The sequence below is a fragment of the Sus scrofa genome, chromosome 7 (assembly GCF_054392235.1).
Source record: "Sus scrofa isolate SSC_HxYL_T2T_F1_AM1 chromosome 7, Sscrofa_HxYL_maternal_Yorkshire_Landrace_v2.0, whole genome shotgun sequence".
In the NCBI taxonomy this organism is placed as follows: domain Eukaryota; kingdom Metazoa; phylum Chordata; class Mammalia; order Artiodactyla; family Suidae; genus Sus; species Sus scrofa.
In genome coordinates this window covers 87,150,366-87,174,547 of record NC_139389.1, presented here as the reverse complement: position 1 = coordinate 87,174,547, position 24,182 = coordinate 87,150,366, and the positions used below count along the sequence as shown (strand labels likewise).

Genomic DNA, 24,182 nt, shown 5'->3' with positions numbered 1-24,182 from the left:
ATTTCTCTCATAGCTCAACAGTTTAAATAAGTCTTCTGTGATAGTAGTCAGAAATGATCACTATTTAATAAAGAAAAACAAGTAATAAATCTTTAAAGTATTTTAATTAATATAATCTCTAGAGATAAATAATATATTAGTAATTGGCACAACATTGTAAACCAACTATAATTTAAAAAATAAAAAAATGTACATATTGGTAAGTTTTTCACAGTAGAAATACATTCCTAAATAAGCAGACCCAGGGCAAAAGGGTAAAGAAAGAAGTAATTTTATTTTAAAATAAAGGCCAAAAAAATCAACTTTACAAAATAACTTTATCAATGTAAATTATTTTTAAATAGAAATAGAAACTAAACATACATGCATCAAATTGTACCCTCATTCAGTGACATGAGCACTTCTCCAAACAAGCTAATACAAGGGCAAACACATTAAACATACACAAATAAATGTACACACTCAAATAACAAGATACAGGATCACTCACCATTTCCTGAAACCAAAATCTTCACATAAACATACTGTCAAATACAGCAAAATATCAATGTGAAGGAATATATATATATATATACACACACATATATGTATAAATACCACAACCCAAAGTGACATGTATACATATAACATAGGTGCTTATATACACATGCTTAAACACATGGTTCAGTCAAAAATAACCCAGACAGAAACAAATGGTGATCTACAAAACACCCAATAATATTGTAAGCTTTTTACTACCAGTGAAATAGAAGGTGACAATAAAATTGAGATAAATAAAATGCTCATGCCTTAAATAGAAACAGAAAAAGAAATGAGACTCTCCCTCCACTGCCACTGAGTTTCTTGTAAATTGAAAACGGGAGGACAACTTTGAAGACTCAATAGCAAGCACAGGGAGGTTGGTGCCTCCTATCTGAAATAAAGATTATTTGCTAAATAAAACTGCTGAAGGAACATTCTATAAAGTGAGCTAAATTCTTTTTACTTTAAAGGCCCTGCTAGAGACTTGCTGCTGCTCTAATTCATGACTTGGGGAGGGAAAATTAAAAAAGCTGTTGCTGGGTTCAGGTGCTGTGGGAGAACTCACAAAAAATGGTTTGAACTGAAAATCTCCATCTCCACCACCCCGATTTCGAATTGGTGTACTGTCCAAAGGAAACTTGGAGTTGTTCCCTAGGAGAAAAAAAGGGAAGAACTGAGGCATCCACTTGCTTACAGATGTTCTGGAACAAAAAGACAAAGTCATTCAATATATATTTAGCAGAACTCAACTCTGAGGAGATGGATAAAACTTTTTTTTTTTTTTTTTTTTTTTGTCATTTCTAGGGCCGCACCAGCAGCATATGGAGGTTCCCAAGCTAGGAGTTTAATAGGAGCTGTAGCCACCAGCCTATGCCACAGCCACAGCAACACCAGATCTGAGCCGTGTCTGCGACCTCCACCACAGCTCATGGCAACGCCAGATCCGTAACCCACTGAGCAAGGCCAGGGATCGAACCTGCAACCTCATGGTTCCTAGTAGGATTTGTTAACCACTGAGCCATGACGGGAACTCCATTAAACTTAAACCTAATGTTGGACAAAGACAAGGACTATGACAGTCCCATCCCTGACCACAGTATATATACACTACCTTCTTCTGTGTGCAGTTTCCATTGATAGGCATTACCTCATCACCAAAAGTAGTTTGACACAATGAAATATTTTAGTAGAACTATAATTTATAGTATCACAATTTTATTAATTTGTTATCTATTTAATCTATGTCAAAGGAATATCATGTATATTCATGTGTGTGTGTAAACTTTCGTCCCAAATAATTCAAAGAAAAAAAATTTAAGATTTCCATAAACACTCTAGAAAATATATGACAACTATGAAAATATGGCACATATTCAGGACCCAAGATCAATTAGAATAGCCTTAAGAAAAATTAGACAATAGATCTGACTAAATAAGCATTTAACAACTTCCATTGAATGCTCTCTTGGTTTCTACAGGCTTTATAGGGAACGGGTAACCAAAGGAGAATGCTAACTGTATCTGCTTCAAGCCAATAATGGTAGCAAGAAGTAAAAGTAAAAAGGTAATTATACACAAAAAGAGGAACAAGAAAGAACTGGTGAAAATGAAAGAAACTGAAATAAATGTGGATAGTGACAAGGAAAAAATAAGAACACCTACAATGCCCATAGACAGTAACACTATGATTGACTAAATTATATGATTAACTGAAAGTTAAGCAGAAACTTGTTTTTGTTTCAGTCTCATATCTGATATTCGTCATCTCATTACTCATGCTTTTTCTATGACATCATCTCCTCCCTCACTAAATCATTTTTCTCAACCAATAAAAAAAAATTTTTTAATGAGTATCTAGGAAAATCCAGCACAAGAGCTTTACTTTGTTTGTGTGCTAAAAACTATTTATTAATAGCCCATTAAAAACCTAATGTAGGGAGTTCCTGTCGTGGCGCAGTGGTTAACGAATCCGACTAGGAACCATGAGGTTGCAGGTTTGATCCCTGCCCTTGCTCAGTGGTTTAACGATCTGGCGTTGCCATGAGCTGTGGTGTAGGTTGCAGACATGGCTCAGATCCTGAGTTGCTGTGGCTTTAGCGTAGGCTAGCAGCTACATCCCTGATTAGACCCCCAGCCTGGGAACCTCCATATGCCACAGGAGCAGCCCAAGAAATGGCAAAAAGACAAAAAAAGACCAAAAAAAAACAAAAAACAAAAAAAAAACACAAAAACAAACAAACAAAAAAAAACCTAATGTATTCCGTTACATCAAGAGTCATATAGGGATAAGCAATGTGATCCTGCTGTACAGCACAGGGAACTGTATCTGGTCACTTGTGATAGAACATGATGGAGAATAATGTGAATAAAATATATATATATATATATATACACACATACATATATACACATATATATATGACTGGGTCACTTTGCTGTACAGCAGAAATTGACAGAACATTGTAAATTAACCATAATAATAATTTTTTTAAGTAGTATAGGAGTTCCCATTGTGGCTCAGCAGTAACGAACCCAATTAGTGCCCATGAGGATGTGGGTTTGATCCCTGGCCCTGATCAGTAGGTTAAGGATCTGGTGTTGCTGTGAGCTGTGGTGTAGGTTGCAGACGCAGCTCAGATCTGGCATTGCTGTGGGTGTAGTGTAGGCCAGCAGCTGCAGGTCCAATTCGGCCCCTAGCCGGGAACTTCCATATGCTGTGGGTGCAGCCCTAAAAAGAAAAAAAAAAAAAAGGAGTAGTATGAAAGGGAGAACTCGGGAAGAGACATTGATTCATTGCCTCTAACAAGGCATCTAACAAGCAAAAAAGCTAATATCATCCTAGACTATACATTTCCAGAGGGAAGGAATCCTATCTGGATAATCTTTACATCCTCATTGCCTAGGATTATGCCTAGCAGTCTGGCATATGAAACATATTTGATAAATATTTGATGAATGTATGAATGAACAAACAAAAGAACAAACAAACCAAACAATGGACAATAACTTAAGAACTCTTCAATCAGTACTCCCATGGGAAAGAAATGAAAACATGACCTTCTCAGATAGCATATAGTTAAGAGTGTGGGCTCTAAAGATAGTTCTGTGACCTTGACCAATTTACTTAAACTTTCTGTGCTTCTGTTTTCTCATATATAAATTAGGGATGATGATAGTAATACCTACATCTCCTAAAGTTTTGAAAATAACACAACTATATGAAAAACTATAACAGTGCCTAGAACTTAGTAAAAACTCAATAGATGGCAGCTAATATTGTCATATTACTGCAACTAAATAGCTTTTCATTTAAAGTGGCAATGTGCAAAGTTCAATTCTGGAGAGATTTACTCTCCATTGAAATTGAAGACGTAACTTAAATGTAAGCAAATAAAATAGATTAAAGTAATTATGTGCAGATTGGGACACAATGAAGAACCTAGAGCCTCCTACCACTCGAGGTCTTCTGGAGTCTCCACTAACCACTTGGAACTATGCAGAGTATAAAAAATCACTCATTGAAAGAAGAGATATTAGATATTGTATGGCCTTTCTTACCTAAAGGGAAGCCAAAAACACCAGACTGTGCAATCATGGATGGTTCAAGGGTACCATCTTGGTTAGCAATAGTGATATTTCGTAGCCTAAGGCTATCATAGAGGCCTTGGAGCTTTTGATACTGGCGATTTCGCTCCATAAGTTTCTCGGAGATGTCACTGAACTTTTTCTTGTATTCTTCTAGCACTTTCTTCATGGAGGTGACCTCCCCTTTCATAGAGGTCAATTCTACATCTTTGCTCTGTATTTGCTGAGTATATATCTTCTCCATCTGTTTCAGATGCCCCTCAGCCTTGCTGAAATTGTATTCTTGATAGAGACGCTCCTGGTGTACCTGTCCCAAAAGAGAAAAGAAAGATTATTAAGGTAATAAATGTAAAATTTATATTTTAACTTTATACAAACACAGAAAGAAAAGAAAGACACACATACTGGCACGTTATTACGTTAAAGTTTAGAACCAGATTAGAAGCAATTAGGATGGTCATTATAGAAAATAATACAAGAGGATGTATACTATAGAAAATAATATACAATAATATTGTACAAGAGGATGGCCATTATAGAAAATAATATGTTATGTCACTAAATGCATAGAAAAAAGCCTGAAGGAATACTCTCAAACCAACAAAAAAAAAAGTGAGTATATATCTAACTTAACATATGAAAACTTGAACAGAATATATTTGATAAAATAACCTTTAAACAATCAAAAAAGTGAGTATTTGTCTAACCTTAACAAGTGACATGTAGCCTAAAGTTTTCTCAGAGAGATAATACTATATTTCAAGTGATCTATAGCATGAAGAACAGATTATAAGATAGCTCCCAATTATCCCTGCCTCCTGGTACTTCTGTCTTCCCCCTGAGTGTGGATAGGACCTGTGACTAGAATACAGGAAAAAATGAAAAGACATCACTTCATGAGTACTTTACATAACAATATAGAGTCTATCTTACTAGCCCACTCTTTCTCTTGCTGGATTTGTGGAAGCAACAGACCAAGTTGGAAAGGCCAACAAGGCATTTAACTAAGGGAGCCTCTGGGTAACAACCAGCAAAATACTGAGGTCACAATGAATCTAAACATAGACTTTACAGCCTTCAAAAAATTAACTCAAAATTGATTACACACCTAAATGTAAAACACCAAAACTACAAAATTATTTTAAGATAACATGGGAGGGAGTTCCCATTGTGGCATGGGCAGAAATGAATCCAGCTAGTATCCATGAAAATGCAGATTGAATTCCTGGCCTTGCTCAGTGGGTTAAGGATCCAGTCTTGCCATGAATTGTGGTGCAGGTTGCAGACACAGCTCAGATCCTGTGTTGCTGTGGCTATGGCATAGGCCAGCAGCTGTAGCTCTGATTTGACCACTAGCCTGGGAACTTCCAGATGCCACAGTAAGGCCCTAAAAAGAAAAGACAAAAAAAAAAAGTTTTCCATTCGTTCATAAAAAATAAACACAGTGAAGGAAAAGCATCAGATGCTTTCACACATGCCTCAAATCATACTCTTCAGAGAAACTAGCCTAGGCACTAACCTGATACGTCCAGAATGCCAGTGCTCGGGAGCTAATGTCCAACACAATCTCTGGTCGAAGTCCTGCCAATACCATGGCTTTATACTCCTCTGATGGACTGAGTTCTGTGCGGACAATATCTAGCTTCCCAGAAAGAGTACTGTTGCAAGCAGGGCAGATAGCTGGTGAACGGCTAAACTCACCACTGCCATGCTGATCGCAGAATATGTGAGAGCAGGCAGTGACCCATGCATAGCCTGAGAGTTTGATGCGACACTTGCGATAATTACAAAGCAGCATGTCTTCACACAAAGACATAACAGTCAATGAGGTCTCCAGATGCTGAAAAGACTCCTAAATAAGGGAAAAATGACAAAGTCAAATTGCAGTTAAATTAAATAAATAAATAAAGCATGTATCTATTTTATTATGGTAAAATAATGTACCTGTTATTATGCTTTTGTATTTATTATAATCAATATACCATATTGACTTCAGTCACTCAACAACATTGTGTTCCTTATTTGTGCAAACTACTACAAAGGCCATAAAAAATTTTAAGGAAAAAATTAGATACACAGGTGGTTTCAAATCTTACAAGTCAAAAACAGTATATTCATGGAAAAAAAGGTTTAGGAACACTTACAAAATACAAACAAATAAATAAATTAGTGCTTTTTGCCATTATCTAACAACAAAAATCCAAATTTATTACCTATTCATAGTTTGCTAGAATATTTTAGTATCACTTCTCACACTTGGCATATATAAAAGTCCAGTCACTGATACGAGCCATTCTTCAATGCAAAGTATTTTAAGTTACATTTCTAGGTTTTCATATATGCTGATTCCTCAGATTCTTTACCTGTGTTTCCTTGACTAAAAAATAGAAGTAACCTGATAGTATTAAATGGAAACTAATCTAATTCATCCAAGTAATTGACCATTATGAAGCCTGAATATCTATATAAAAGCAGATTTTATCACTTAAATAATTCACCTATTAATATAAATACTAGTCAATGCTCTGCTTCTATTCAAACATTTGTAAAACTATGTAAACACATTTAAGTTATTTTTTTCAATATCATGTCCACACTCACTGGAGCTTTACTAATCCAAACCAGGCAGCAATATTCTGAATATGCCAAAATAAGTCAAATGTTGTATAAACTAATAGTGACACACCAATTACACACACCAAAGGAAAATATTCACTTTGTAAATAGATAAATTCTGTCAAGAATGTTGCCCTGGTCATAGGGGCAGACAAGGACGCTCTGACAAATGTCCCTGCTGAGTGAGACTCCACGGGTCTATGGCACTTGGCAGCGAGCTTCAAGATCTATTTTACCTCCAGCAGGGTACTGTGCAGAGGTGAGGCATAAGAGTTGGGAAGAGTTAGGAACTGAGACCCTCTCCGGCAGAGCGAGGTGCAACTCATTCTAAATATTCCGCAAGGTGAGGGAAGAGTCAATTTAGTGAGCTGTCCAAGACACCACAGACCAAGTTTTGAGATTTAGACTCACGGAAACTTCAAATTCACAACCTGCTTTCTGCGCTCAGAAGAGAAAACAATAACAATAAAAATACAAATGAAATACCTAACCTGAGGCGTCCAGAAAAAGCGCGGGAAAACGCAGTTGCCTCAACTCGTGAGGATTCGCCGCCGGCGTCGCTAGTACGTCTGAGAGCGCATGCGCGGAGTCGCCCTGGAGCCTGCTGGGTAAGAGCTCCCGGGTTCCCGCCTCTCAGGATTCTGGGACCCACGGGCTGTGGCACCCGGGCTATGGATCGCGCACCCACCTGGCACGCGCATTTCAGGGCGCGAATCTGAGCTTGATCTAAGCTTCTCACCTGGGAGCCCCTCAAATAGTGTCATTTTGTGCCTTTTTCAGCCCTCAGTTGGCACAGGAGTGATATCCTAGCTGTCGTGGACCTAACATTTGAGGTCAAAGCAGAGTGGGGACGGTTGAGAAACTAACAGCCTCTGAGCACACGCAGGTGTTTGCCCTGGGAAAACTGGGGGAGTACCTCTGGGCAGCACAGCCTCCCGAAGTGTTTCAGGAAACATTTCCATAAATTCTGATACCTATAATTGGACACCTAAGACCTCCATGTTGAGGTAGATTCTGCCATTTTATTTATTAAATTTTATGGCCGCACCCGCATATGTAAATTCCTGGACCACAGATAGAATCAGAGCCAAAGCTGTGACCCACGGGCAGATGTGACAACGGCCAGATCTTCCAACCCACTGGGTAGGATGGGGACCCAAAACTCAACCGACAGCAACCTGAGCCACTGAGGTAGGATTTAACCCACTGCTACAGTAGGAACTCCTGACGTTTTACTTTTCTATCCATCTTGAAATAGACATCTTTCCAGCTTTTACACATCCTATACATTTAAAAAACTTTTCTTGATTTAGCATCTGCACTATGAACATTCATTACAGCTCTCAGAACGAAGCAATAGGATTGGGTGTCACAGCTTTTTTGAGGTCATTTCATCTGCCTGTGTGTTTTCCTGGACCTGCTTGTTGTTAAAATGTTTGTATCAATTTTATCCTAATACTGTTGCCTGTCATTTTCTTTTCTGTTCTGTGCTTATTGTATGCCTTTCTGCTCAATCTATATGAGTCTATTAGAATTCATATTAGAAATTAATCTGAGGAGAGCTTGAGGGGACCTCAGGAGGCAAATCTTAATGCTGTCTTTTACATCCACCTTTCCAGGTGATGTGACATCAGTATGAATTAGTAACAGAAACAATCTGATAAATCAACAACACAATGGATACTAAGCCATGGAAATCCCTTTATGGGTCATGAATCTATATACTAACCCTTTCTCTTTCAAACAAAAACCTATTCTAAACCAAAAAAAAAAAATGTATTCTAATTAAACTACTTTCTACTAGCTTTTTGTCTATTTGGAACTGGTTCACAGTAATTAGGGTCATCTTGGCCATTGTATAAACTTTCCTAAAATATCTCTGAGAGTTTAGAATAGTAACTCAATTTTAGTGGTACAAAATAGGTTTGAGGAAAATTAGGGGTTCATGTGTTAACCACGTAACCCTGAACATATTTTGGCTATCTTAGACTTTTGTGCATCTTCTGGTTTTACATTTGGTATTTCTGCCAAATGTAGAAATACTACTTAAAGTACTGTAAAAGTTCAGTCTCATTTCATTATAAAATATAAAGCACTCAAATTCAACCAGTACCCAACTTTATGATACACACACACACAGGAGGGGAGGGGAGTGGCAGGATAAGGAGGGCATGTTTTGCCAGATAGGAAAAAGGAGAGGAACCACAAAGTCTTAATATCCCAGTAGCCTGACCTAAACTGTTTCTTGGTGGCATATGTCCTCTTTTCTCATGGCATAGACTGACCTTTCAATGGACCCATTTCTAAAGTAGCTCCTGGGAATGAGACCACTGAAATCAATCAAGGCTGGAATACAGAGACCCATCTACCAAAAAGAGTTTTTGTAAATATTGGCTTTTATTATTAAGTATCATCTATCAAAAATATGAATGACCATCACTCAGCTTTAAAAAACCCACACCTTTCTCACATTTGATATTTTTCAGTGAGGTAAAAAGTTACAGATACAGGAGTTCCCATGGTGGCACAGCAGAAATGAATCAGACTAGTAACCATGAGGTTGCAGGTTTGAACCCTGGCCTTGTTCAGTGGATTAAGGGTCTGGCTTTGCAGTGAGCTGTGGTATAGGTGGCAGACAAGGCTTGGATCCTGCGTGACTGTGGCATAGGCCAGCAGCTGTAGCTCCTATTAGACCCTCTAGTCTGGGAACCTCCATGTGCCTCAGGTGCAGCACTAAAAAGCAAAAAAAAAAAAAAAAAAAAAAAAAAAAAAAAAAAGGGGAAAAAAATAGTTACAGGTACAACTGGCGCCTCCCCTGTTTACACCTCAATACATTTTCCTCCTAGCTCTCTGAGGGTAAATAAGCCAGATTTTGGTGTTTATCATTCTCATGCATGTTTTTACACTTTTAGTATATGTGTATACATCAACCTTTGTTTTGCATGTTCTAAAACTACTAAATCTTTTCACACAACACAGATCAGTTGGCCATTTTTTTAATTCATTGTTTTTGAGATGTAAATCTAATATACATGCTTCGTATTAATTCATTGTAATAGCCAAATACTACAAATATACCACAATTTATTCATTCTTCTAATGGACATTAGTTCCAGGCTTTTACAATTAAAAATATTACTGCAATGAACTTTCTGTACATGTCTCCTTGAGTATACATGTCAAGAATCCCTATAAAATATAATGCCGAGACTGAGTATAAGCATCTTCAAATAAACTGGATGTTGCCAAACCACTCTCCACAGTAATAATATAAATTTCACTGCCACTAGCAGAGATACCACTACTCCAACCTCAGGAACATAGTTGGTTTTTGTTTTGGCCTCACTCATGGCAAGCACAAGTTGCCATGTTAAGGATCAAACCTGTGCCACAGCAGTGACAACACCAGATCCTTAATCTGCTGAGCCATTAGGGAATTCCTCAATGTTTTATTTACTTATTTATGTATTCATCGTCTTCTTTTTTTTTTTAGGGCCACACCTGTGGTGTGCAGTTTCCCAGGCTAGGGGTTGAATCGGAGTTGCAGCTGCTGGCCTACACCACAGCCACAGCAAACAGCAACGCCAGATCTGAACATCTGTGACCTATACCACAGCTCATGGCAACGCCCAACCCTCTGAGCCAGCCAAGGACCAAACCCACATTCTCATGGATACTGGTCAGATTTGTTTCCACTGCCCCGCAATGTGAACTCCCATTTATATATCTTTAATCCATTCTCCCTAACATAAACTGAAGGCACAATTTGTGCTTACAATTATCACTTTAATTGCAGGTTATTTTCACCCTTCAGAAATGGTATTTTTAACCATGAAGTTTGATTTTGATCTTGTTTAGCTATTATGAGTACCTATTAGCCAATATTATGAGTATTTATGTACCACAATCCTCTAAGATCTCCGGAGGTAATCTTTCCCATTATCTTTGAATCTGACACTCTTAATTTCTAGATGACTCTGGATGATCTAGTTGACATCATCTACTCTAATTTGATACCTATATTTTAAAATAGTAATCTAAAGAACATGGTTAATAGTCTTAACAGTAGTTATTATAGTTGTATAACATTTGTGTGATTCTCACATAAGCACAAGTATTAAAACTCATTCCAAAATAGTGAAGTATACCAAACTTCCAATAATTGGATGTTTATTTTGTACCCCTTGCATGTTAAATATAGCTTAATGGATGTAAATAAAGTATATAAGGCAAAAAAAATCCATGAAGTATAATTTAACCAAAACAATTGAGTCTATTTCAACATTAAAAATACAGCGGAAAAAAAAAATCTTTTTCTTTTACTTTTGGCCATGGCCAGGGCATGCGGAAGTTCCCAGGCCTGGGATCGAACCTGTGACACAGTAGCAACCCAAGCCATAGCAGTAACAATGCCAAGTCTCCAACCCTCTGAGCCACCAGGAACTCCTAAAAATGACATTTTAATCATACCTGAGTGGTAAATACAATTTAAATCAATGAAAAATATCCAATAAGGCTATAAATAAAATCTTCGTCATAAAAGATTTCCTATTAAACATAAATAAGCCTTTATGTATCTATTACTCACACAATTCGCTTTGGCAACCAGCTGCCATTGCCTCTTAAAGGATCAGCATCATAATCAGCTATTGGTATCCAGATAGTTTATTTATCAGAATCAAAATTTAAATCCCAGTTATTCCATGTAAATTTCTTGCAGAAATGCCATTAAAATGGCTGCCGTTTTCCAGGGATTAAAAACAAAACATGAAAACAAAACAACTATGGAAATTTCAATTAACTTCAATTTTTTATTTTTATTTTTTGAGTATCTATTCTGGGCCAGTGTTTGGGGATAAGCAAGTTATCCTGCTTTCGTGGGGTAAGAAAATATTTCACTCTTTCTTTTGCTGCCTCTTTACAATTTTGCAAGTTGATTCTATAAACCATTTCTGGTGAGAAGTCAGTGTCCATCTTTAATCTGAAGAATCATTTACCCTTAATCTGCAAAGAAAAAGATAATTTCAATACCACTCTGAAATGTGTAAACAAATACTCAATAGAAACCTGAGTAAACTAGTTAAAATTTAAGCATGAATGACTTCAGAATATATGTTTTAGTAACTGCTGGAATCAATTTACTAGAGCTCTTTTATAGCTATAGATCAGTGCTATTCAAATACTATCGCAATTAAAGGGTTCTCTATGCATTTTATATATATATATATATATATATATATATATATATATATATATATACAAACACACACACACACACACACACACACACACTCATGTTTTAAAACTAGTGAGGTTTTTTTCCCAAATCACAAGTATATTTTCTCAATCTGGAATCACCACCTGCTTTGCAATTGTTTGACTCCGCAAAATTCAGAGGCATTAATGGGGACAGCCAACCCATCCCCGTGGTGCCCTGAGTGAAGATAAGTCAGTTTAGATATATGATGGACTAAAATCCCACTACCTAAGGCTTCAAGCAGTGAGAGGAACAGCCATCAAAGATTATCTCCAATTATTCAAATAAACCTTTTAATAAATGTTTTAAGAAACTTTAATCACTACATCTAAATTTTAAAGTCAGTCAGAAGAACCAATAAGACCCAACTGGTCCACCTAGATAGACAAAAAGAGTAAGTAGATGATAAATAAGAAAATGTTACTGGAACCATTATATACAGTATACACTATAGTCTTTTTTTGCCGCACCCGTGGCATATTGAAGTCCCCAGGCTAGGGAAATAGAGCCTCCCACCTATGCCACATTCGAGGTGTGTCTGTGACCTACACCACAGCTCACGGCAATGCCGGATCCTTAACCCACTGAATGAGGCCAGAGATCAAACCCGCATCCTCATGGATACTAGTCGGGTTTGTTAACCACTGAGCCATGACAGAAACTCCCACTATAGCCCTTATTACCATATTTTGCCTAGGTCTAGAACTAAATTAGTCTTTATGTGCTAGGGATAAAGATAATAGGGGATAGACTTGTTGGCAGTAAGATGCACATAAGCAATAAAAACAAAGAATTCCTGATATCCTATTATGCAGAAACCTCCAGGTCCTTACAAAGCCTAAGATAAATATATACATGGACTCTAATGATAAAAGAGCTACATATCTATTGAGCATTTACTATATGCTAACAATGTTCTAAGCCCCACACATTTGTTTTCTGATTTAATCTCCCAAGTCAAGTATTATTCCTTTGAGTCATGTACTATTATCATCTTCTAAGAAATAGACACTAAGACATTAAGATGTTAAGAAACTTGCCTAGATAACATAGCTGCTTAAATGACAGAGAATGAATTTGAACCCAGTCTGACTCTAGACCCATGTATAACTAACTATGCTATGCTATCTCTTAACATCCTTAGTTGATTTTTCAAATAAAATTTGTAATAACTGAATCACTTTGTTGTACAGCAGAAATTATCACAACATTGTAAAACAATTATACTTCAATAAAACTTTTAAAATAAAATAAAAAATAAAACTTGTTAGCACCTTAGTGGCTAGCCATGAAGTCACCAAGCTGAGTTTTCAGATTCATACGTATGTCAGAGCTTCTCAATTTCAACATAAGCCTTATCATAACAGAAAAACCACTATATATCCAGGACTTAGAGCACCCAAGTGTTCCAGGCTAGGAAAGAAGTCAGACTCTGATCTAGCTTCAGTCTCTTGAAATTCCATTTCTGCAAAAGATATAGACAAAAGCCAAAAAATTAACCTCTACCTAAGTTCTTTCCTTAATTACCATTCCTTTAAATAAAGTAATTTAGTACCCCCCCAAATTAAAAAGGTTTAAGCAGAAAAAGGATTACACATATTGCTCTGTAACTTGTTTTTAACTTAATGCATCATGAATATTCTTCCACTTCAAGAAAGATGAACTTGCATAACTTAAGTGACTATATAGTGTTGGAGTATATGATCTTGATTTTAAATTGATTTAACCAACTCTGCAGTTCTCTTACTTTTATATAGAGATTAATAAAATAGTGATTAGTTAAAAACTGACAAGTGGTTGACAGAATCATACCAGCCATCAGTGCTTTTTTTGTGGTGTTTGAATTTTCATTTTGTCTTTTTAGGACCGCACCATCAGCATATGGAGGTTCCCAGGCTGGGGTCTAATCAGAACTATAGTTGCCGGCCTACACCACAGCTCACAGCAACGCCAGATCCTTAACCCACTGAGCGAGGCCAGGGATCAAACCCGCAACTTCATGGTTCCCAGTCGGATTTGTTTCTGCTGAGCCAGGATGAGAACTCTGTGTTTGATTTTTCAGACCAAGGATTCTTGACCCAAGTTCTGTCTGTCTCAAGGACATATCACAAAACAGCAAAGCACAACAAAGTGCTATGGTAGTAAATTCATAGTTCAAAGATTTAAGAGTTATCTGAGATCATGGGCTACATCACAGTAAGAATTCCAAAAAGCAGAATTCAATTCCAGGTGTTTGCCCTACCTTCAGTCTGCATAGAGCATATGTTGAATCAGGGTGATCAGCCAAAATATGGACTTAACAGGCCTTTCTTTCACTCTGGCAAACTGCAAATGACTGACTGGTGAAGGACAAACCACCAGAGCATCATCCCTAAATAAAGGAAATTCTCTTAATGTTAGAACTAAGGCTTCTTCAACTACCAAATTTCAGCCACTAAGAAAATTGAGCCCCCAAACTTGCAAGGTGATTAGAAATCCAAATGAAGTTTTCTTTTATACTCACTTCAGATAGCAGGTGGAATCCAGCGCCTATGTAGGAATCAAGTTAAACTATCAACTATCTGGCATCATCTCTGAAAAATAAACAATTAGTAAATAAAAAATATACAAAGGTTATGACTACAAAACTTGAATACACATCAGCCTACTCCTGTAGCCTCAAGGAAAACTAACCTCAAAGAAAACTATTCATTCTTTATTTGCATCTTCATTCAGTCATATAAATTGACCCATTTTATCATCAAATGCCCAACTCAGTATCAGACTAGGGAGGGACTTCTGTATAAACTCTGCTTTTTGTATAAATTTAGAAGTTTGGGTAAAACGGTACCAGTACAACCAACCTCAGAAAAGTTATAAAAGTCAACAATCTAACAAGAGAATGGGTATGCAAAAGGAAAGCGCCATGTGCTGGCTGCAACCACAGCTTGGCAGCCATGGGAACAAATTCAAGATAAAGCATAAATGGCATGGGTTACATCCAGTTCACAAGGTATGTATGTGGTTGCAGAAAACACTCCTAACTACAATCATTAAAATCACAAAATCCTTTTTGGGGGGGGCACACAATGGCATGTGGAAGTTCAAACTCAACCCACAGCAGGGACAATGCCAAGTCCTTAACCACTAAGCCACCAGGGAACTCCCACAGAATCCTTTAAAAAAAAAAAAGAGGGGAAGGAAGGAGATAAGAACACATAAGATTCAGATAAATGAGAAGGTAATTTAAATCAGCTTTTTTTTAAAAAAGTATGTTTCAGTTTCATTTGAGCCTATTTCAACTGTATTTAATCTCTACTTTTGATAAAATTTTATCACAATAAACTGAAGAAAACCTTCCTTTGACACAGCAAAATTGAATTAGCATCATTTGGAGCCCAAATGGCCACAAGATGGCAGTATACATATTTTTTAAAAAAAGCCTTTAATTTCTTCTTGCAGCGTTTGAATGTGATCTGAACTTTCAAGTGAAACAGTAGATACAAAGTTCATCACTGCAGGCAACCTTCATACTATTCCCTATTCTCTACCTAATTACTAACTAGAACACTTTTTTCTATTACATTTAATGATCATTTAAAGCTTATTAACTACAACTGTATTTTATCCTCTTCCTTTTTATGTGGTGGTATTAACCGCAGCTTCCCAGCAGCCCTGTGCCGAAGGCTATCGGCTCTAGTGACAGCCCTGTGGCTACAGTGTTTCAGCTCTTTTACCTGGCAAGAAACCGAGCGAGCACTTGGGAGAGTTGGAGAACTCAGGTTTATCACATGGGCGGGCTCAGAGGAGATTGCTCTCTGGAGTCTGAGCCCCCAAGAAGGGTTTCACAAGGCTTTTATGGGCTACCTCTTCCGGGGTCCATGCTTGGCTGGTCGGACCAGAGTGAGGTCAGGCAAGGTAGCAGATGTGGAAGCAAGCTTACAGAAGCAGATGCGTGGGGCAGGGGTGGTTAGGGGCAGTTGGCTGGACTTTGCTTAGTCATCATGGCTGGGATCTCTCCTTTCTACCTTTTTATAGGGACATTTTCTCCTACAGTGGGGGTGGGGGAAATGACACGCCTATGGCATGCAGAAGTTCTCTGGGTCAGGGATGGAATCCATGCCAGTTTGTAACCAGAGCCACAGCAGTGACAATGCTGGGTCTTTAATCACTGAGTCACGAGGCAACTCCTGTCATGTTCCTTTCCATGCAGCAATGGGGAAATTTAAAAATCCGTAACTTTAAATACAATCAAAGACAAGAGTCATGTAAATTAATGTCCATGTCTCAAATAAGTGGTAGAGAGAGCCAACTAATGTTAAAAAGAACCATTGGTCAAAGAAGGCTTCATGAAGGAAAAATATAGGTCTTGAATAAGCCTTAAAATTGTACTTAATTTGTACCAAGGTGTGGTGATGCATCCTAACTAGACTTATTTTGGTAATCGCTTCACAGTATATGTAAGTACTAAATAGTTATGTTGTACACTGAAACGAATATAATGTTATCCATCAATTATATCTCAAAAAGAAAAACTGGGAGTTCCCATTGTGGCTCAGCAGGTTAAAAACCCAACTAGTATCCATGAGGATCCAGGTTCGATCCCTGGCCTTGCTTAGAGGATTAAGGATCTAGTGTTGCTGTGAGCTATGGTGTAGGTTGCAGATGTGGTCAGATCTGGCATTGCTGTAACAATAGCATAGGCCAGCAGGCTGCAGTTCTGATTCAACCCCTAGCCTGGGAACTTCCATATGCCACAGGTGCAGTCCTAAAAAGGGAGGGGGGGGAGTAAAAAATTGCACTGCCCAATAGGTAACACCACCTACAGCCTAAATTTAAAATTAAATTCCTCAGCCACATTTTAATTGCTCAATTGCCTCATGTGGCTGACGACTACCAAACCAAATAGTACAAATATAGAGCATTTCCATTATCACAGAAAGTTCTCTTGGATACCACTGCCTGAAGGGTGGGTATGACTAAAATAAGCTGACAGGAAGTAGTAGCTATCATTCTTAAAAATTCCTACAATCTGTCAAGAACTACTGAAATCGTCTTACTGTAACTTTACAACTACCCCATATTTCAAAATTTGAGGTTCAGAGAGGTAAAATTTCTTAAGGCCACCTAGCTATTAAGACCTATGATTTCAACCCAACTTTGTCAAAACTCTGTATTTTCACTTCACTATGCCAGTTCTTACATGAAATAAGCAGAGCTGTAAGAGATGGTCTGCTTTAGAACATAGTAAAAATGGCATCCTGGCTCAGTAGGTCAGAAAGAAACAGGTGGTTTAAGTACCTTGGAGATATAATCAAAGTGTTATTTTACTCTTTCTTGTCCTATACTTGAGTAACACTTTAATTATGCAAAATGTTTTGGAGATCAGCAACATGTGAGATTAACTAATGTAACATAGGAAGCAAGGCTGTGAGATTTCACCATTTCTATTGTGAGTATTTTAACACAGTATACCTCAAAACTCCATGTCCAAGTACTTCTTATGGGAAAATAATTACAGATTGAAAAGTATAAATTCTCTATCTGTCTCATCTCACAAACAAAACCCAGACTGCAAAGGGCCTGGTCTTTGTGTCCTTGCTGTGCAGCACAAAGCCTAGCACATAAATCCTATTAATATATGATACCATGGAGTTCCTATGGTGTGGCTCAGGGGTTAACAAACCTGACTAGCACCCATGAGGACTAGGACTAGGGTTCAATCCTTGGCCTTGCTCACTGTCAAGGATTTGGCATTTCTGTGGCTGTGCAGTAGCCTGGCAGTTACAGCTCTGATTTGACCCCTAGCCTGGAAACCTCCACATGCCACAGGTGCAGCCCTAAAAAGACAAATATATACATATATATGATGCCTTTCCCAATGTGCGATGCTCCCTACAGGATTCTAGTCATGCTTCCAGTCACTCTACCACATAAAGGCCACTGCATATTTACTGAGTTATTTAAGGAACTAAAGTAAACATTGTGTAAATAGCCTATAAACAATCAATGACTCAAACATTTTGTTCCTTGTAGCCATAAGTTCTTCAAAGGACTGGAGTCTCATGGCCAAAATGTACATTTTATATGTGAACAGGTGCTTCATAAAGGCCTGATACAAACCACAAACTGAAAATACTAAATCAGCTGATGCTTCCACTTCAAGATTCTATTATCACTCCCTTTTACTCAGTTCCATTCCAATTTACTCATTGTCTACTGTGTATCCCACAATATGGAATACAATGGCAACTCAAAGAACCTCCTATCTTTTTTAGATAGAAAACACATATGTACATGTGAAACAGAATAATTTAAGGCATATCTTGGTCAAAGTTTAAGTACTTGCCTTTCTGGTCCCATTAGCCTTTAACCATTCCTATTGAGAATGTCCAAATCCAAGCCCTCTTGATTTTTAGGGGTCTTTCCCAGCTTCTGGGCTGACACACAGTGCCAAAGACCTAGGCCTTCCTTCCTCAGTGGATTCCATCTTCAACCTGAAGCGAAAAGAAAACAATACATAAACGTTGCATAGATATAAATGCTAAATTGGTTGCTTGGCACAGTCCTCTTTTAGAGACAGCTCTATAAGGAACTACTATCAGAATAGATTACCAAGTTTTGTTTTCTGCTCACTGTCAGTTATTTTAGCCGATTTCAATTGTTTTAACCTCTCAGTACAGAAGGAATCTGCTCAGAGTACACATGAAATGAAAGTGGTGAGATCAGAAATATTGACTAATCATACAGCTCATCCCAAGAGACCACCATTTCACCCCATCCCAAACTCATTGCTAGTGGAGCAAAATAAAAATATAGTACCTGAGGGCTTTGGGTCAAAACAGCAGAAAAGGAATAATTTGAAATCAGCATGCAAAAGACAATAAAAGCTTTTATTTTGTTAACTTCATATTTCATCTATCTCATAATACTTTGCCTATCTTAGAATTTATAAAGCACTGTCTATATACTACCTCATTTCACAAGCACTATGTCATTTTCATCTTGTAGGTACGCAAGCAAGGTCTAGAAACTAAATAAATGGTAGACAACTTAGCTTAGTGGTTAAGATAATGGATTTTGAAGTTAGACAGAACTGGACTTGAATCTTAACTCCCCCAGCTATTTGCTGTGATCTGGGGGCAAGTTATGCAATTTCTCTAAGTTGAAGATTCCGTTTTTGTAAAATGAGGACAAATACCATCTACCTCTTAGAACCGTTGTGAAGATTAAATGACATAAAATAAATATAAAATACTTTGCACAACAGCTGGCATGTAATTAAATGTTTAGCATGTTGTTTGCATCATTAAGTGTCCAAGGTCAACCAGCTAATGAATAGTAATGTAAATAGTCTACCTAAAATTTCATACTTTCACAATAATCCTGAAGCCAGGAAAGTCAATCATAAAGCCCCTTCCAAAAGATTCAAGATTCTGTTAACTTTTAAGGAAAAAAAGTCCACTGCCCCCTTCCCATCATTCTCTACTTAAGAATGAAGACTCCAGCATATTCGATATAAAGTTACTCTTTAACAATAAAAGCATACTTCCATTTAAAACTAATTTATTTCCCAATCAGCGAAATCTCCTAACTGGAAAACTAGATATTTTACAAAATATGATCTGGGCCTTCAAATGCTTTTAAAATAAATAGCTTTGGAGGAATTTCCTCCTCTTTTATTTTGCATGTTTACAGCCCCAAAACATTTCCATTTTCCCTAACTTTAATGCTAAAATATGAGTTTATTCAGTCAACACCATTATTTCAAAAATATGTCCAGCACACATTTTGTTAAGTAAACATGGCAGACTTGCCCCTTCTGCCCTTGAGAATATGAAGAACACGTGGTTTCCGGTTCATGCTGCCATTCCTTCACATTAAATGTGTTCAGGAGTTCCTCTCATGGCTCAGCGATAAGGAACTCTACTAGCATCCATGAGGTTCGATCCCTGGCCTCCATCATTGGGTTAAGGATCCGGCATTGCCATGGGCTGTGGTGTGGGTCACAGACATATCTCAGATCCCATGTTGCTGTGGGTGTGGTGTAGGCGGAGGTTACAGCTCCAGTTCTACACCTAGCCTGGGAACCTCCATATGCCTCTGGTGTAGCCCTAAAAAGATCCCCTCCCCACAAAACGGGTTCATAGGAAAATAAACCATCCCTTACCTAACTGAAGTGGGCAAAGATATATATATTCACATAAAAGCCATCAGCATGGTTTTACTTTTAATAGAAAACCCTTTATTGATCAATCAAGATATTTAGGGTGTTGGTTTCTAGCCATCACTATGTCCACAAAATAACAGCAAGTACAGTATATTGAGAGTCCTTATGAAAAATAACATATCAAAAACCCCACTGAAATGTCACATGTGACAAATGACTTATGCATCACTAGGTTTTTCATTTTGCAGGAAATAACAAGACTGTAAACCACCTAAATGTCCAACAATAAAGGTTAAGTAAACTATAGCATGTGCATACAGATTGTTATGTAACCATTTTAAAGAATGTGGACACTCTATATTTACTCATTTGAAAATCTAAGTGGGAAAAATAAGATACATGGTAGAGTAGGCATAGAAGAGAGGAGGGGTAAATACACATATTTGCTTATAGATGCATAAAATATCAGGAAAAATACACAAGAAATTGTTAACACTTATTGGAGAGAGGAATCAGGCTTAAGAAACTTCATTATACAAAGTCTATAACCCCTTTTGAACTTTGAATAATGTTAATATATTACTATTCAATAACATTAATTTTAACAGTAAAACTTGATAATTATTGTAAGGATTATGAAGGGTCTACTACTGGCTATTCCCATTTTCCATGCATTATTTTGTCTTTCTCACACTTTTACCTATAAGGACCACAATATATTATATTCAAACTAGTGTATATCATCACTCAATGTCACTAAAACTTTTTACGAGGAAAATAATATCCAGAATAAAATCATTGCTTACTTCTAGAAAGTATTTAACATTTATTATATATCGACTAGTGCCTGGACTTCATACTTTAATCTTCAAAAGCTGAGCCTCAGAATGGTTCACTGACTCACCCAAGGTCACTGGAGGAGAAACCAGTGGCGTTGTAATTTGATTTAGGCCTGAACTAAGCTAAGGCCCCTCCTCTTTCTAAATATATCTTAAGCTTTTTAAGGCACCATCACCACAATGCTAACTTTAAAACTGGGATCTCCTCTTAGAGCTCATTAAAATCATCTCACTTGCGAGTCTGCAACCTAGTCCCACTAAGAAAGTCAAACTACTCTGAGCAAAGATCACGACAAAGACAACCATTGCAGCCCCCACAAACCCAGTAAGTACCTGGGCCCTGCAGATGCAGAATTAAAACTCCTCCTCCCAAGAGATACGCACTCACTCAGGGAGACAGAAGTCAAAACAGCATTGAGACATTGCTTTGAGAAATATCTGTGGCATTCTCCTTACTTGCTACAAGTAATAAATCTGTCCTTTTCCAAAAAAAAAACAAAAACAAAAAACCAAGAATCCACTGGCATAGAGATAATAAGTGTCTTTTCTCCCAAGCAAAATGAATCCAGGTGTTTTCCAGGAGCACTCTGTAAATGAAGCAGAGTCTACAGTTTTTAGGTCACTCTGTCTCGGAGAAGGCAGGCAGACCCAGAACTGCAGAGACCCACGTGGAAACAACCAGGAAGATCATTTTATTGCTTTCCCCCAATCTCCACACGGCCAAAATTAATCACCCTGTAACTTACACTCTGATGCAGACTTAAAGGCCCGCCGACAGGATACAACAGCTCAAGTCAAAGAAAAATTCAAACAATTAGGGAGCAAAATTACGTGCACACTCACCAGCCCACCACCAAAATGGAGAGAAAGTAGAGAGACAGGAAGTGACATTGGGAAATGGCCTTTGAGCCCGATTGGCTGATGATGATTCCCTCCTCATTTACCTTAAATGGTGCTGAAATGATGTAATCCCCTCCTTCTCCAGGTCTCTTTAAGGACGGGTGATGCCACTTGCACTGTTTTTAGGTTGAACTTTTTAAACCGAGTTTCCTTTTGAGTTAATACACTTAGCACAAGCAAAGACAGGCTAATCCAAGCTATTTACATATATTCTTGTTTAGATGGACTTACTGCAAACAATTTTCATTCCTTTAGGATAATTACCTATCCTTTATGACCTCGACATGGTTCATTTATGTAAGGTTCATTTATGTGAGGTATCATCATAAACAGTCTAGATCTACTCAAGTTAGAATTTATCATCAGGGTAATAGTCAAGTTAACAGGCTTAGTAAGAAAGATACTGCAAGAAAAAAAAAATGTTCCCGTCGTGGCGCAGTGGTTAACGAATCCAACTAGGAGCCATGAGGTGGCGGTTTTGATCCCTACCCTTGCTCAGTGGGTTAACGATCCGGAGTTGCCCTGAGCTGTGGTGTAGGTCGCAGACATGGCTCGGATCCTGCGTTGCTGTGGCTCTGGCGTAGGCCGGCGGCTACAGCTCCAATTAGACCCCTAGTATGTCATCTGCAATCTAAAGAGAGAGGCCTTAGGAGAAACCAGTACTGCCAACACCTTAATCTTGGACTTCCAACCCCCGGAATTTTGAGAAAACAAACTTCTATTGTTTGAGTAACCTAGTCTGTAGTTCTTAGTTATGGCAGCCTTAGCAAACTAATACACTGTGCGATCTAGAATAAATTATTGAAATTTTCTAAAGTTCAATTTCCTGAACTACAAAATGGAGATAAGGATAATACGTACCCTGTAGGGTTGCTGTGAGAATTAAATAATAAATGTAAAGCTTACTGCATAGTAAACACTAAATAATTTCTAGTTATTATCAATATAAAGATTAAATGAGGTTGTGCATGTACAGCACTTAGTTCAGTGTCTAGTACACAAAGAAAGCTCTAGTAAATATTAGATATTTTTAATAAATTTCCATTTTTATACATCTTCCTATTTCCAAAGTAATGCCTTTTAGGCCCGTCTAGCTTATTTGTGCCATAATTAAGTCAGATGCAACAAGCTTTGATTTATCTTCAGAAACAGATCAACCAATCCAATACAGCAAACATTTTGTTGAGCAAGTACTTACATTTTGTCAGATTTATTCCCAAGTACTTGATATGCTTTTATGTTATTTTAAATTGTATCTTTTCTAAAAAATCTTTTTCTATTTCTTTGAAGCTCTTTTTAAAAGATAAAATTTATTCTTACGTGTTATTTTTCTATTAGCCTTGCTAAGCTTCCTTTTTGAGTTAAAAAAATTATCTCCCAGTATCTTCCGATTTTTTTTAATATTTGTAATCAAACAGCATGCAAGTAGTGAAAAAATTTCTTCATTTATGTTGATGAACAAAATTTCTTAATTTAATTTTTTTTGGCTTTTTAGGGACACACTCGTGGCATATGAAAGTTCCCAGGCCAAATCAGGCCACAGCAACACAGGATCCAAGCCACGTCTGTCACCTATACCACAGCTCAGGGTAATATCGGATCCCTGACCCACTGAACAAGGCCAGGGATTGAACCTATGTCGTCATGGATCCTAGTCCGGTTCGTTACTGCTGGGCCACAATGGGAATTCCCAAAATTTCTCTATTTTAATATAATCAAATTTATCAATATTTCCCTTATACTATATATCTTTGAGAACCCCCCCCATTCCTTACCTCAAGATATTCCTTGCCTCAAAAGATATTTCTGTGTATTTCAAGTTCGTTTATTGAAGATCAGTGCTCACACACAGGATGCGCTTAAATCATGCATTTCTTTAAAAGAAGGTCGGAGGGAGAGTAGTCTGAATTGGGTTATGAGGCCCCCTGACGGGGTACCTCACCTCAGCCATTGAACTCACTTCGCTGGCCGTGAGTCTGTTCCAAGCTCCGGCTCAGGAGGCATCCGCCAGGCCCCTCCTCAAAGGCGGGGTCTCATGGCATCTCCTGCCCAGTCTGCCCTCGCGCGGAGACCCGTTCTCTGGGAACTCACCTCCCTGAGATTCAGGGAGGGCCCTGTTAGGGCCGCTCTTGGCCCTAGTCTCAGACCTTCCCAAGGGACATGGGGTAGAGTGACTGAATGCACTCAGCGCGTAGCCCCACCGATGAGCTTCTCTCCGCCCTACGTAGGAAAACTGCTTCTGTGAGCACTTATAAAACTCCCATAAGTAGAGAGATTTCATAGTTATGGTGATTTCCCATAAGACATTGCGACA

At 37.8% G+C, this 24,182-nt stretch overlaps 1 long non-coding RNA gene and 3 other non-coding genes across 8 annotated transcripts; all 4 read right to left on the bottom strand.

Annotated features, from left to right (window-relative positions):
* Positions 1-255: 255 nt before the first annotated feature.
* LOC100515615 (E3 ubiquitin-protein ligase CCNB1IP1) lies at positions 256-21,847 on the bottom strand. Of its 5 annotated transcripts, XR_014810903.1 has the most exons (9): positions 21,812-21,847; positions 18,309-18,456; positions 14,484-14,553; positions 14,223-14,351; positions 13,255-13,445; positions 11,312-11,727; positions 5,627-5,959; positions 4,081-4,414; positions 256-1,173 (listed from the first exon to the last, which is right to left on the bottom strand). It is a non-coding gene; the product is annotated as an E3 ubiquitin-protein ligase CCNB1IP1 (long non-coding RNA). The 5 variants fall into 5 exon arrangements; XR_014810905.1 differs by lacking the exons at positions 256-1,173; positions 4,081-4,414; positions 5,627-5,959 and having other exon boundaries at positions 11,511-11,727; positions 21,715-21,834; XR_014810904.1 differs by lacking the exons at positions 256-1,173; positions 4,081-4,414; positions 5,627-5,959; positions 14,223-14,351 and having other exon boundaries at positions 11,511-11,727.
* On the bottom strand, positions 12,094-12,242 carry LOC146401721 (small nucleolar RNA SNORA79). Its single transcript, XR_014811737.1, has one exon. It is a non-coding gene; the product is annotated as a small nucleolar RNA SNORA79 (small nucleolar RNA).
* On the bottom strand, positions 14,227-14,307 carry LOC146401720 (small nucleolar RNA SNORD126). The gene has a single exon (XR_014811524.1). It is a non-coding gene; the product is annotated as a small nucleolar RNA SNORD126 (small nucleolar RNA).
* A 1,910-nt stretch (positions 21,848-23,757) lies between the features above and the next one.
* Positions 23,758-24,085, bottom strand: LOC146401719 (Nuclear RNase P). The gene has a single exon (XR_014811551.1).
* Positions 24,086-24,182: the final 97 nt, after the last annotated feature.